Source organism: Tupaia chinensis, unplaced genomic scaffold (assembly GCF_000334495.1).
Source record: "Tupaia chinensis unplaced genomic scaffold, TupChi_1.0 Scaffold000100_1, whole genome shotgun sequence".
In the NCBI taxonomy this organism is placed as follows: domain Eukaryota; kingdom Metazoa; phylum Chordata; class Mammalia; order Scandentia; family Tupaiidae; genus Tupaia; species Tupaia belangeri.
In genome coordinates this window covers 3,051,793-3,062,991 of record NW_006159564.1, presented here as the reverse complement: position 1 = coordinate 3,062,991, position 11,199 = coordinate 3,051,793, and the positions used below count along the sequence as shown (strand labels likewise).

General features: G+C 38.1%; 1 pseudogene; it reads left to right on the top strand.

Moving 5' to 3' along the window:
* Nucleotides 1–2,730: 2,730 nt before the first annotated feature.
* Nucleotides 2,731–4,231, top strand: LOC102490686 (lysine-rich nucleolar protein 1-like; annotated as a pseudogene).
* Nucleotides 4,232–11,199: the final 6,968 nt, after the last annotated feature.

Genomic DNA, 11,199 nt, shown 5'->3' with positions numbered 1-11,199 from the left:
CCTCTTTCTCTCTCTCTCTGTGTATCTCTCTGGTCAAATTAAAATAAAATGAATGAATGAAAGTAAATAAATAATTCTTTAAAAAATAATATATCATTGGGAAACATTCTCCTTACAATAAGAGCAGCTTAAAAAATATGGAAAATTGTATGGCCACAAATTAAAATACATTATTCTGTCGGAAAACACTACTGGAGCCAGCTCATTGTAGGGTGGTTAAGGTAACTGAATCCTACATGGCCAACTGCACAGTTAGAGTCCCAGACTTGGTGGCTCGAGAAACACAGCAGGCGCACATGCATGCATGCATGCCCAAAAACCTGAAGGAGAAATGGAAAAGAAGGAATTGCAACATAACTATTCTCCATGAGGGGTGCTTTCTCACTCTCTCCAATCTTCCTCATGTCTCTCTCTGGTGAGCGTGCACACCCTCTGGTAAATATTTTTTTAAAAAAAGAAAGAAAACATAATTGGAAAATACCAAAAACATCACAGCTTTGAAGAAATAAGTTGTGCTAACCAATATGGGAAGTGTGTTACACAACAGGATATAGATGTTTTTCACATGTCTATGCTTATGATATAGTCTACATATTTTTCAATAATGATTTATATATGTGTGTGTGTATATGTATGTGTGTGTGCATGAAGCACTAATGTTCTTGAAAATAATTAAAGGAAAATATCTCTAAAGATTACTTCTACAATACTTGTAAATTACTTCTGTGAAGTACATGTGAACATAAACTAGACATTGATAGAATGGCAGGTTTTAATGTACTAAAAAATAATAACAATTTCCAGAGTAAGTTATAGAAAGAGCAAGCCACAAGAAATTTATGTACTCCATTCTTCAAAGACAAGCAATTACAGTAAAGTTTATAAAACAGACATATATGAAATGCTACACAATGTCACTGATGCAGTTGATTTTAAAACTAAGATCCTGAAAATACTTTGTAATGAGATGGACAGTTACCATGAAAATTTTTTCTATCTTGTGAAATTCCCCAGGTTATTCTATGGCAAAGTATTTTATAAAAAACTATCAAACTTACTGGTAAGATATCCTTTTTTTTTTTTTTACAAAAAGATATGTAATATAAATTTGCTGAACTTTTTTTTAATAACATGTGAATGAACCTTTGCATATAATTTCTAAGTGAATAAGTAAATTATGTTTCTTCAAGTTAAAAGTATACAGTAGAGCAATTTCTGGGTATGTACAACATAGTGTGGTGTTGAATGATGGCGACAGTAAATATATTTGTATCCTTGATTTGATTATTGCACAGAGTATACATGCTATTAACCATACTATACCTCGCAAAAAACCGTAAAATGATTTCATATATATACATGCATACATATATATGATTATAGCATATATATGTATATATATATGTATATATATATATATGTGTGTGTATATATGTGTGTGTGTATATATATATATCAGAAATTACAATGAATTTTGAAAGTATGCTTAATTTGTTAGCTTTCAGTTTGTTTTGTTATATAATAGTCATCCTAATGGGTATAAAGTGATTATCTCTGCAATTTTGATTTGCATTTTTCTGTTAATTAGTGACATTGAGCACCTTTTTATATACCTGTTAATATGTCATTTGTGTGTCTTCTTTGAAAAGATGATTAGTATGCTTTCTTTAGAGAAATATCTGTTCAAATCTTTGTACATTTTAAAAAATTGAGTTATTTATCTTCTGCTGTTGCAGTTTTTCACATACGTTGATATTAACTATTACAAATATGGCTTGCAAATGTTTTCTTGCAGATTACCTTTTTATTTCATAAATTGTTTTCTTTGCTGTGCAGAAGCTTTTTACTGTAGTTTGATGGAATCCTACTTGTCTAGTTTTGCTTTTGTTTTTTGTATTTTTGTGTCACATCCAAGAAATCATTGCCTGGACATCATGTTCCCCTCTGCTTTCATGTAGGAGTTTTATAGATTTAGGATGTAACACACATTGGAGAAGATATAAAGAAATTAGAACTCTTGGACATCCTTAGTGGGAGTACAAAATGATATAGCCATATGGACAGTGTGACAATTCTTCATATCTTTCAAAACATAACTATGATATGATCTGACCATCTCATTTTTGGGTATATATCTATAAGAATTGAAATCAAGATCTCAAAGAGATACTAGCACTCCCATTTTCATTGCAGACTTACTCATAGCCAAGATATAGAAACAATCTACCTAAACGACCAGAGGCATTGCACGTTCATGCATGCCCAAGATCCCAAGAGGAGAAGGGAATGTGGTGTGGCCATATACCCTCTTTCTCTCTCTCTCTCTCTTTCTTTCTCTCTCTCTCTCTCTCTGTTAATCACACGCACCCTATAGTAATTTGTTTGCAGCCAGATACCTGGGGCCAGCAAGTGGTATGGTGATTTATGGCCAACTGCAGTTAAAGTCCCAGACCTGGCAACTTGAAAATCACTCAAGGTGCACATGCATGCATGTCCAAAAATCCCAAAAGGAGAACAGAGGGAAAGGATTGTAGCATGGCCATTCCCTCTGGGGTGGAGGGGTTGATTTTTCACTTCAATGTTAATTGAAGAAGTTTCAAAAGAAACTATAGGAAAAAAGATTCCAGAAATATATTGAGAAATATTTTTATCATCATGATCTTGTGTTGCTATAAATAAGCCCCCATCTAGGGGCTTTCACATGGAAGTGGAGAAGTCTGACCTACAGGAATGATCACCAAGACCCACAAAGTAGACTTGGGCCTAGGGCTCCCAGAAAAGAAAAAGAAGAAGGTGGGCTTCAATACTCAGTTTTACACAATGATAATTATTTCTGTGACAATTCTCCTGCAAGAACCACATCCCTCTCTAAGAATGTGATTTGAGGCCAGGCTTCTGACATGCCTCTAATGAAGAAAAAGAAGAAGAAGAGCCATAGTTCCCTGAGTGAGGAGGCCCCAGAATCTGAGACCTGGTTGCATACCTGATGGGCAGACAAGTCACCTAGCCCCAGGAAGCAGTCCCTTCATCACTCTGAGGCCCTTGTGGGGAGAAGAGGGCAAAGAGGAAGTCCTCATTAACTCTGTCTGTGTCCCACGGCTCAGGAATGAAGACTTCTCCAGACTGCAGACCAAGTTGACGAGGTGACCAGAGCTGGCAAGAAGTTCAAAAAACACAAGAAGGAAAAAAAGCCAAAGACACTATAGCCTTCTCAGTCCCGGACCCTTAGTTCTGCAAGGCTGAGGATGCTGTATACAGTTGCTTTAAGGGAAGGAGGGTGAGGAGCAGACAGACCTGGGGCAAAAACAGAAGCAGGGGAGCCCCAGGGAACACAGCAGGTATATGAAGAAGAAGCAAATTCAAATATGAAGAAGAAGAAAATCCACCAGGAAGGAGACACTGTCCTGTGCCCCTCAAAAGTCTCCAGGTTCATGGAAAGCATTCCTAGGAAAACTTAGCAAAAAGAAGTTGGTCAAAAATACATCTCAATAGAAGATGGCCCGAAGGCTCCAGTCAAGAAGAAAATGAAATCCAAGAAAAAGATGGAGCAGCAAGGCATTGAGGAGCAGACTCTGAAAGGGAAGAAAAAGAAGAGGAAAGAGAGTGGGACAACAGGAGATCCTTGAGAAGAGGAACCAGACACAGACCTAGAGGTGGTGTTGGAAGAGAAAGGCAACATGGATGAGGCACACATAGACCAGGTGAGGTGAAAGGCCTTGCAAGAAGAGACGGATCATGATTCGGGCAAAACAGAAGCTTCTGAAACCAGGAAGTAGATGGGAATCCAGTTTGGCCAATTTGATACTGCTCGTTTTGAAAGTGCAGAACAGAAACTGAAATTTCTCAAGCTTATAGGTGGCTTTAAAAACCTCCCCCCTTCTGTACTGACTGACATGCATGGCATTCCCTTTTGAAAAAGCAACATAATACACTGTAAAGTTATATGTAATCCAATGTAATATAAAGAAGATTATGATAATAATAATAAATAAATAAATAAATAAATAAACCTCCCCCCTCATGCAGCTAGCTCCCTAGAGTGGGTCGATGGTCCGACATAGCCCTCAGCAAGAAGGCCATCCACAGGCTGCAGCAGAGCCTGCAGCAAGACTATGACAAGGCCGTGAGCTGGAAGCGCAACTGTGGAGCTGGCCTTAGGTTCTCCACTGCCCCCAACGAAATCTTTTATATTGACAAGAACACCTCTAGGTCAATCAAGTTGGAAGATTAAACCCTAGTGTTTGCCTCGTCCAAAAAAAAAAAAATGTGCATCATCTATAAAACCTTGCATATTTGCACACTTAAAAACATTGGAGCAGAATTACTTAATCTAGTTTAAAAATTGCCAAATGTTTCAGTAGGTATTGAATCCATTTTGATAACTTTTTTTTTTTTTAGAAATATTATTGCTATAGGGTGCATGTGTTCGCCAGACACAGAGAGAGGCAGAGAGACAGAAATAGCCACGCCACAATCCTTTCTCCTCCATTCTCCCCTCGGGATTTTGGGCACGCACGTACGTGTGCCCAGAGTGAATTTTATGCTGCTGAGTCCAGGACTCAAACTGTGGTCTACTATATGAGAGTCAGGTGACATAACCATTATACTATCTGCTGGCCCTCATTCTGATAACTTTAAAAGATCATTGTTGTAAGAGAAGTTAGAGAGAAGGAGTCTTCAGAAGTTCATGAAAATGTGTATTTTGAAAACACTATGCAGGGATTTAAATATTTTGCACCAAAATAAACTTGTATTTTAATTTTATTTTTCTAAAATTTTTCACTTTCCCTTGAATAATACAAACTGAATTTAAACAAAACCTTATGACTAGTGTAAAAGATTCAAAAAATGAGTATCATAAAACACAGTAGCAGTTAATGACATTCTTCTTCATTTAGATTTACACATCAATATGAGGTATCATTTTTAATCTATAACATTATGCCACTAAAACCAAGCATTTAAATGAATATACCAGAGCCTAAAGCTTTGATCATCAATATTGTATTGTTGCAAATATGATAAAAATGGCAAACTATAAAAAGTTTTACTTACTATTATTGGCAAAAGAATTATTTTCATTATTTCAAAATTATTTTAACAGAGTTACTTTATCTCACCCTCTTTTCTTTCTACTTTTCTTTCAGTAAAGTAGAATATATATATATATATACAAAAATGTATATATATATACACACACACACATATATACAAAAAATATATATATACACACACACACATATTAGTATAGTAACACATTTACATAAAATAAGTATATATTTTGGGAAAGTCCGCTCATTTGTTTATGTGCTGGGGTACTCTGGGGTACAAGTTAGAAGGTGAAAGCTTAAAGCACCTTCATGTTTCACCTTTAACAGTCCAGGTCCTCCTATCCTGTGTTTATAAAAATGAAATCAAGTTACAACAAATTTAAAAGACAGCTTTAGAGGAACAAGGAAGAATATGAGATGTTATGAAAGTTCAATACACAGAGTATGTTTTCAGTGTTTGTTGCCAGGTAGCCAGAACTAAGGACTTGGTAAGTGCTGATTAAGATGGAATAAGGAAACTGCAATTGAAAATAAAGACTTTTTAGTAACTAAATTCTCCCTACTGTCCTAACAATGTAAGCCATGTATAGTTTCAAACTTTCCTCATGTGCATAGATAAGAACCAGAAAAAGAGTTTATTGTATAAGGTTATTATTTCTGAAACTGTATTGTGGTTAAATCAATTGGAAAATCTCCTGGATGACAATTCTCTTATGTAATCCTCTGGTAATAGAATTTTCCCTTTTTTTTTCCAAGTGGTTTGTTAAGTAAATAAATAATATTAAGAAGAGCCTTCCAAAAAGAGAAGACTTTGAAGGAAATATTCTATTAAACAAATTAATATGTCCTTTAAGAATTATTCCTATCTGGGGCCAGCAGATGGCATAATGGTTATGTCACTGAACTCCCATGTAGTCAACTGCAGTTCAAGTCCCAGACCTGGCAGCTTAAAACTCACACCAGGTGTGTGTGCATATGTGCCCAAAATCCTGAGAGGAGAGTGGAGGAGAAAGGATTGCAGCATATTATCCCTCCTGGGGAGTGGGGGTGGGGGTGGGGGATGATTTTGTGCTTTCTGTCTCTCTGTCTCTGTCTGTCTCTCTGGTGAACACACACACTCTATAGCAAAAATCTCTCTTCAAAACAAACAAAAGAAATTATATTCCTATCTAATCATGAAAGTACAAAATTCTCCAGCATACTAGCTTTCTAAGTTTTTAAGGAGTTCTCACAATAAGAAATGCATTTTACATCCTATCCAAACATAGAGATGAATATATAATTTAAAGGGATTTCACAAAATAATTTTTGTATAACATAAATAACTATTTTATTCTATTCCATTTAAACACACACACACACGCATGCACACATACCATACCTCTGGTCATAACTTCCCAAAATGGATTTTCTTTTCTACTAATGAGTTTACAGACTCATTAGTTTAAAAGACACTGCTCTAAGATATCTCAGCATACCTTGACCACAACATTATTCTACATATCTGCAAATAAAATATTGCATTTCTTCTTTTTTAGTTGTATACTATGCCATCCCTTTATTAATTTAGATGGGTTGTCCCTCCAAGAACAGTGCATTCTCAAAGTACACAAGATTTCACTGTTGCTAATAGGTCTTGATGGAGTCAAGGCTTTGGTTCTCCAGGGCGGAGGAGAATAAAACTTAGAAGATAACACAAAAGATGTAACTTCCTGATCCTGTGTGAGAAACACAATGGCATGATATGAGGATAGAAGACAAATGACTAACAAACATACAGAGCACTGCCCACACACAAGGCACTGTTCTCAGCACTTTACACTATCCTTGTCTCTTTCTCTAATAACCAGTGAAGTTAAGATGAGCGTCAACCCCATCTTTGTCAACAGATATAACCAACTCTGCAGAAATACTAAGTAATGCCATTTATTTCTAAACATGAATCTGAGTGACCAGACCTTGAGAAAGACAAATGTACCTTTCTTTGGGGTATTCAAACACAGTGGTTCTTTTTTATTGGTTTTGAGAGCAAGAGACAAGGTTTGGAATAAATTAAAAGAGTTTTCCCATTGGTTTGATTCAGGTCCAAAGGAGGGACATCTGGATGCAGGAGCTTGTAGGTTATAGGTGGGCTTTTCTGTGTTTTGAAAAGGACCAGTAAAGAGCATACTTTAACAGAGATAAGGGGGCTTGTATACTCATAAGATACTGTTCCAAGGACAGGATGTAGGAAGAGTCCTGTTATCAATGAGTCAAAATGGTCTGTTAATTGTGTGGGTATGACTCACCCATCACAAAGATACTATGCCAGGGACAGGATGTAGGAAGAGTTCTGTTACTAAATGGGCCAAAATGGTCTATTAATGTTTGTGGGTGTGACTCGCTCTAGGCCCTCTGGAAGGAATTTTTGGAAATAGGAAAAAAAGCAGTCAGACTTCTCTCATCTTATAGATGAAGACAATAAGGAGTGGTTTGACCAGTTAACTTTTCCATGGTAACCTGTTAGTAAGTTTAGAATTTGAACTGGAACTCCTGGTTCTAGGAGTCTTTTACTCTGTTGTCTGTCCCCAGAAATTTTTACATGATTTCTTTTTAAATGAGGTGGAGAAGTCAGAAAATAAAAGCAAACAGATGACTAAAGATATGGCATGAATGTGGGGCAGGTAATGTCAAACACAGCCTTTGCAAGTTAATTGAAGAACTGACAAGGAGTTGTGGAGGTGTGAAGATGAGGTTTCAAGGAGTGAAACAATAACCCTCAAAAAGACTCTGGACAATCTCAGAAAAGTATGTCCTTCTGGCAAAGAATCAGGATCTGAATGTATTTCACATGGATTCAATGTCTCCTGTCCCTGAGCCATCCATTCTGAATGGCTCTGGTTTTCCTCAGAAATATTTTTTGGCAAGGTAGGGATGAAACTGTGGGTTTAAAAACAGCCACAGTAACCCAGAACTGATTTCATTCTGAGAATTCATTGCTTTTAGAAATCCATCAGTCTGGAAAGAATTTAAAGGGAGTCGCCTGGAAAGTGGAGTCAAGCAGAAGAAGCTCCTCTGGCATTCCTCACTGCCCAGGGGAGCCACTCCCAACTCTTCTGGGAATGGAGCAAGCTTAACCACGTTTGAAAATCTTTAAAAACCTTCAAAACATGAACTTCCTGTGCATAAGTTAGACCAATTTTATTTTCTTTAATTGTGGTTCTTATTTAAAACAAACACAGCAAGTGCTAAATTATGTGCAGATTGATAGGAGCCACTCTCAGGGGATAGGAGTCTACATTCTTTTTCTTTTCTTTTTTTTGGGGGGGAGGAGGTTTTTGCTATTGGGCACGTGTGCTCACCAGAAAGACAGAAACAGAGAGACAGAAAGCAAGAAATCAATCCCCCGCCCAGGGGGGGATGGCCACACCACAATCCCTTCTCTTCCAGTCTCCTCTTGAGATCTTGGGCACGCATGCACATGCACCAGCATGAGTTTAAGTCACCAGGTCCGGACACGAACCACAGTCGACTACATGGGAGTCCAATGACATAGCTATTACACCAACTGCTGGTCCCAGGGAGTCTGCGTTCTTACCAAGCTCCCAGGTATAGGGTAAGCAGAAATGTCAGGCTAAGCCCTCTGCCAAATTGCATTTTAAGGGGTTAACCTGAGGCCCACAGTCATGTGGAACTGCTTTTATAATAAGCACTTGTCTGCCTCACATGTTTAAGAAGTGAAAATATCCCAGTCTAAGAAGATATTCTTTTGCATCCAAGATGTCTGAAGACATTTTTTTTCCTCTGGGTTATTGGGCATTATTCCTATGGTTTATGCTATCCATAACATTTTTATTTTAGTCACCTTTTGTATATACTTCTTCTCACTGTCCAAGTTGCAGAAACTATTTTAAAGTCAGCATTAGATAGTTCATAAAGCCTATTCTGTAGCTCATTTCTCACCAGGAGGTTTTCTGCCTTGTCTTTCGATGCCGGGCTCCTGTGGGGCCTGCTCCTTGGCCACAACTCTGCCTCTTCCCCACTCCACCTTCAAAGACAAAGAAGCTGGAAAATGAGAAAAGCCCACATGAGACAGTACTGTTTGCCCTCATCAGCAATTGAGGTGATTGAAAGCAATAAATGATAATAAACTTCGGGACCAAGTATTACCACAATAGATTCTGTGGAGGCTGCTGGTGTATGGGCTGCCTGAATTTAACCCCTGCTCCACCTCTTACACTCCTTAGACAAGTTGCTTATTGTTGCTCAATTTCTTCATTTATAAAATGGAAATACTCTTGATAGTACCCACTGCATAAGATTATTGGGAGAATTAAGCAAGGTAATGTAAATAGGGTGTCTGGACACAGTAACAACTGAAGAAATGTCACCCATTTATTGTTTTTTTAAGTTTGCATCTTCTGAGACGGGGAGTCAATAGAAATTGGCCATCTTTTCCTAAACGATGCTATAGAATGGAGCCAAAAGCAGACACTCTTGTGTCTTGGGAAGGCTCCACTCAGAGAGGGCTCACTCTTGCCTCACATCTATACTCCCTCCTCCTCTAAACAATTATCTCATCATCAATGTAGATCTGAAAGAAAAACTAAAAGGAATAAAGGTTTTTGCCTTAGAACCATATACACTAGCCAGAGAGAGACAGAGACAGAGAGAGGGAAATCACCCCCTAGGGGATATGGCCATGTCACAATTCCTCCTCCTCCATTTTCCTCCTGGGATCTTGGGTATACACGCACACACACACACACACACACACACACACGCACCCACCATGAGTTTCAAGCCACCAGGTCCAGGACTGTAACTGGGGTAAGTCTTGTGGGAGTCCAGTGACATAACTACTATGCCATCTGCTGGCCCCAAGAAAGGATTATTTCAAAGGTGAGAAACACAATAATGCATTTGTTACCAGATAGGTGTGATACAGTAGAAAGGGATAATCAATGATATAGAAAAGAGATGTAGACAAAAGAGGAAATTTACTGGAGAAAGTTCCTTGAGGAAAGAAGTTGAGATGGAAACTGATGCTCAAATGGAGAGCTTGGCCTAATAATAAAATGGACATGCCATCTCTGGTAACAAGTGAAAAGCCAATATAAGTGTCCATATTGCTGGTAGCAGAATAAATAAGGTACCAGAAATTTGCAGAAATTCTAGTTGTTTGCTTGTTTGGTATATAAATCTCCATGGTAGTTCTACTTGTAGCAACCCAAAAGTAGTGCAAGTGTCCATCTACAGGTAAACGGGTAAACAGGAAAGAACTCCACAAGGAAGAACTGATGCATGATGCGGGACAGATGAATCTCACAATAATTAAGGACACCTCCCTAGTACATATACATAATTCCATCATAAAAATTTCTAAAAAGCGCAAGTTAAAGAAACAGGGAGCAGTAATTGCCTGAGATGGGAAAAGGTACAGGGATGGACAGGAAGAAAGGATTGTGATGGAGCATAATGAAACCAGGGTAATGTTCCGGGTCTTGATATGGTGGTTTCACTCAAAAAGTATATAGTGTGCAAGATTTATATGTCAATTACACCTCAAAGCTACTAAAAAGTGTTATCACATGTAAGGTACATTTTAAATTATCATTTAAATATTTTACATTAACAACTCTGGAAAGTTGTAGAAATTCTATTCTCTTTACTTCAATTTTCTTATTTCTGATATAAGAAATAAAGTCTTGGGGCCAGCAGGTGGCAAGGTGGTTGGGGTGCTAGACTCTCACATGGCTGAATGCAGTTTGAGTCCCAGACCTGGAAGCTTGCTTTCTCACTTTCCCTCTCTCTCCCTCTGTCCCTTTCTGGTGAGTACACATGCCCTACAGCAAATAAATAAGCAATAAAATTAAATATATAATTTTAAAAAAGAAACGAAGTCTTCAACAAAACAGGAGGATGAGAGGACAGTATTTTTTTTTTTTTTGGAGAGGTTTTTGGTATATGGTACGTGCGCCCACCAGACAGAGAGAGACCGAGAGACAGAAAGTGAAAACTCACCTCCCAGGGGGGATGGCCACGCCGCAATCCCTTCCCCTCCATTCTCCTCTTGGGATCTTGGGCAAGCACACACACGCGCCCGGCGTGAGTTTAAGCCACCAGGTCTAGGACTCGAACCATGGTCGACTACATGGGAGTCCAGCGA